The following is a 4,873-nucleotide window of genomic DNA, read 5'->3' as shown; positions in this document are numbered from 1 at the left end:
TGGAGGGAGAGGAGGCCGACTTTGCTCTTTCCTTCTCTCATCACTTTATCTCCCCCTTCACTTGAAAAGATATTTATTCTGTGGCATATGTAGGGTGTGTGTGTGTGTGATGTGCACATGTGTCTGCAGGTGCCAGTGCACACCTGGAGGCCAGAGGAGGATTCTGGGTGTCCTGTTCTCTTACTGTTCACCTTATTCTTTTGAGACAGGGTCCCACCCTGAACCTGGAGCTAGGTTAGTGGCCAGCAAGCTTCAATGACTCTCCTGTCTATGTCGCTCACGGCACCAAGATGACGGGAGCCTACAGCTTTTACACAGGCGACGGGTTCTAAACTCAGGCCTCCAAGTAGTGAGCACGCTTACCTACTAAGCCATCTCCCCAGCTCCCACTGCGTCTTCTTTCTTCTTTTTGTGTGTTCAGGTACACGTGCGTGTGGAGGGGCTATACGAAGGTCAGAGCTCAACACTGGACGTCTTCCTCAGTCACTCTCCATCTTATTCTTTGAGACAGGGTCTCAAACTCCAGTGGCATTTGCTGATTCAGCCAGACTAGCCAGCCAGAAAACAGAGGGGTTCTCCCATGTCTGTTTCTTTGGTGCTGGAATTATGGGCTCCTGTGTCACTGCCCCCCTTTAATGGGCCCTGGGGATCAAATTCAGGGTCATCATGCCTGCACAGTTAATGCTTCACTAACTGAGCTATCTCCTCAGCCTATCTTTCTTTCTCTTTCCTTCCATCCCTCCCCCCATTCTTCCTTCCTTTTAGCAAGGTCTCCTTCTGTAGCTGAGGCTGGCCTGAGCCCCACTGTGTAGAACAGGCTGGTCTCAAACTTGTAGTGCTCCCTTTTCCTCTGGGTGGCGAGAGTCCAGGCGTGCACCTCCATGCCTGGCTTGCCATTTGGAGTATGCTAACATTTCCTGAATTCCCATGATCTTTATCTGCAACGTCTTGGCAAGATCGCCTTAAGTCATTTTTCTATTTTGTAAAAATAATTGATTTAGCTCAAGCACAATAATAATGTATATGTCATTTAGGATGCAGTGAAAACTATGGTGCTTTATCACCTTTCTGACTACAAATTAAAGACCAAGGGAGTCTTGTTGACCCCCCTGGGATGCCTCCCATCTCCTCTTCCTGAGGAAGCTTTATCTACCATACAAAGCCAGTGACAATATCCAACTATACATTAAAATCATAGTGGGGGCTCAATGGTAGGGTTATGAATTATACAACCGATCTTTAAAAATAGCAGTGATTATGCTGAGCATGGTGGTGCACGCCTTTAATCTCAGTACTCAAGAAGCAGAGGCAGGTAGATCTCTGTAAATTCAAGGCCAGCCTTGTCTAAATGGTGAGTTCCAAGAGAGCCAGGGCTATGTAGAGAGAGACCCTGTCTCAGATAAATTAATAAAGTTCCAAGACAGCCAGGGCTATCTAGAGAGACCCTATCTTAAACAAACAAACAAACAAACAAACAAAAGTAACTATTGCTCAATTCTGAAGGGAGCCGTCTGCCAGCTCACCTTATTTCTGCTGTTCCATCTATCACTTCGTCCCTCCACATGCCCCCCACCTACCCCGGGCACCTGGCCATCTCAGCCTCCTGAGACCCGCTATTCTATACAAAGATTCTTTGTAACCCTTTCTCTAGCTTTATCCCCTGTCTCCACTAAAGGACACTACTACATGCCCAGGCGAGGGACCACACATCATGGAAATGTCTTCTCTCTCCTTGTCATCTTTCCAGTCACTCTGCCTGCTAAGAGCTTTCTTTTTGTCTCTTGCCTGGCCATAGCAGGGGCCGTTTGACCTGCTGGCCTCCCCGCCACAAGCCTTTTCCCCTCTCAATTACACTTCGCAGCTCTACCAGTGAAATCTGTACAGCACACAGATTGAATGTCACCTTCAGATTCCCCTCCTTTTGCCTCATGCCTGGACTCTAAGGTGCTGTTGTCATTGTCAGACCTCAAGCTCGTTAGTGTGTTAAGGGAGGGGACTCTGTCTTTGAGCTACCTCCTAGCTGCTAAAATGCAAACTTGTGGTTGTTTTATTTTGTCTTTTTTTTTTTTTAAGATTTATTTATTTATTATATGTAAGTACACTGTAGCTGTCTTCAGACACTCCAGAACAGGAAGTCAGATCTTGTTACAGATGGTTATGAGCCACCATGTGGTTGCTGGGATTTGAACTCCGGACCTTCGGAAGAGCAGTCGGGTGTTCTTACCCACTGAGCCATCTCACCAGCCCCCTTATTTTGTCTTTTGAGACAGGGTTTCTCTGTGTAGTCCTGGTTGTCCTGGAACTGGTTCTGTAGAGCAGGCTGGCCTCGAACTCACAGACATCCATCTGCCTCTGCCTCCCAAGTGCTGACATTAAAGGTATATTCCACCATGTGTGGCTATATTTGATTTTTTTTTTTTAAAGATTTATTTATTTATTATATGTAAGTACACTGTAGCTGTCTTCAGACACTCCAGAAGAGGGAGTCAGATCTCGTTATGGATGATTATGAGCCACCATGTGGTTGCTGGGATTTGAACTCTGGACCTTTGGAAGAGCAGTCGGGTGCTCTTACCCACTAAGCCATCTCACCAGCCTTTTTTTTTTTTTTTTTTTAAGATAGAGTCTTGGTATGTTGCTCAGGCCGGTCCAGAACTCGTGATCCTCCTGCCTCACTCTCCCAAATGCTTTGATCCACAGTCCCCAACCAGAAGCAAACTCTCAACAAAGCACCCTGAGTCTGTCCCTGTTGACTCTTCCATTTGCTCCTGCCGTCATCTGGTGTGCACACTCCCTTTTACTTAGCTGTATTCCCTTGGCTTCCTTCTTGCCAGGACTCCCTCCAGCTAGCCTGGCCCCCCTCCCCACACTAAGGACAAAGGGTTTAGCTGGAGGTTGACACAAACATACTCTCTATCACACTAAAATATGACTGCATAGATGTCTGCATCAGCCATCGAGCATTAGTTTCGGAACACTTGGGTCTGTGGTGTATTTACCACAGATCATCTTTTTTGCTGCCCCCTCCTGGCCAGGTGGAGAGCAGGCTTCCTGTAACCATGGGCGTTGGTTAAGAGCGTCTCTCCCTAGTGCATCTCCATCACACCTTTCTTAGCCAGCTTTAAGAAACAACTTGTAGGGACCAGTAACTTTGATTGGCTTACTCAATCCTCTCCGAGATGCTACCAGGCCACCACCTACAGCCGTCTGCTTTCCACATATAAGGAAACAGACACAGGCAGGAACGAAGCAGTAGACCAAGGTCATTGCAATTGGAATGGGGAGAGTCAGGTCTCCTGTACTCAGAGCCTCGATCCACATCTCTGTGGCACAGAGCTGTGACACTAAGCTGGCGCCATTCAGCTCTCTGATTCACTGTTCTTCCTCCCCCCCCCCCCAAAGAGTGGGTGAGGTTCCAGGCCAGCTAAACACCCTTCCCAACCTCCCCAGGGTGAAAGGTCTGCTGGTTCAGTGACTCTTCCCAGAGACAAGCGCAAGGAGGTTTCCTCCAAGCCCCTGAGTCCCACCAACCTGAAGGTGTCTCCTTGTCCGTCTCAAACCTGGGTCGAGACTTTTCATGGGGATTCGAATCCTGGTCTCAGTGAACACAAACCATTTTTCTGCAAGGACCTGCCTGAATGGCCTGCCCATCAAGGGCACCGAGGACGTGCCTCAGAATCTCTGCCCACCTCACTCTCAGCCTTTAACACCACCTTCTTCGTTGGGGCTTTGCTCTAGATTACCTCCCCACACTTCCTTCCTCCCTGTGCCTATTTCTCTTTACAACAAGCCGGGTATTTTTAACCTGGGGTTCCACTTATCTTGCCTTGTCTGTCTGATGGGGTCTGGGCTGAGTGTGGGGTGCTGGCATGCTGACAGCGTCTGGGTAGAGCTTTTTTTTTTTTTTTTTAAAGACTTATTTATTTTATGTATGTGAGTACTCTGTAGCTGTCTTCAGACACACCAGAAGAGGGTATCCGATCCCGTAACAGATGGTTGTGAGCCACCATGTGGTTGCTGGGAATTGGACATAGGACCTCTGGAAGAGCAGTCAGTGCTCTTAACCACTGAGCCATCTCTCCAGCCTGGGACAGAGCTTTTGTACATGGCTATGAGGCAAAGCTTTGGAAACCTAGTAGGGCACCAAAGAAACTCACACTGGTGCTGTTGACAAGACTGTATGTACAGCGAAGTAAAAGACCAAGGAGCACCTTGAACCTCATGGGCATGCATCCTGGGGACAGTCACCAGGGTGTCTCTGTCCACTCTCCGGATCTTCATTATGAGCGCGGTACCCCTCGAGGACTTTCAGAGCAACTGCCTCCAGGACCCCTCCACCCCACCTCCTCCTTCTGTTCTCTAGTGCTGGGGAATTGAGCCTGCAGCCTTGAGCTCAGGGTCCTGCACCGAGCTACACACCTAGATCTTGCTGCAGTTTTTTGTGACCTAGCTCTGTGAACACCATGCTCCCTCTGCATACATTTGCTTCCATATTGTCCTATCTCAGCCCCATCCTGGCATGCTGGTCAGTTTCTACTGCAGTCTGTCCTCCATCCCCACCTGCATGGGGTCCCCACCCTTCCACACCTGGTCCCCACCCTGCCACACCTGGTCCCCACTCTTCTACACCTGATCCTCACCCTTCCACACCTGGTCCCCACCCTTCCACACCTGGTTCTCACCCTGTCACACCTGGTTCCCCCACCCTTCCACACCTGGTCCCCACCCTTCTACACCTGGTCCCCACCCTGCCACACCTGGTCCCCACTCTTCCACACCTGGTCCTCACCCTTCCACACCTGGTCCCCACTCTTCCACACCTGTCTCTATTTTCTGCACACAGGTGCTTAATAAAGAAACTTTTTTTTTTTTT

The sequence above is a fragment of the Mus pahari genome, chromosome 14 (genome assembly GCF_900095145.1).
Source record: "Mus pahari chromosome 14, PAHARI_EIJ_v1.1, whole genome shotgun sequence".
Lineage (NCBI taxonomy): Eukaryota > Metazoa > Chordata > Mammalia > Rodentia > Muridae > Mus > Mus pahari.
The sequence above is the reverse complement of the archived record's forward strand: the minus strand, read 5'-3'. Positions refer to the sequence as shown.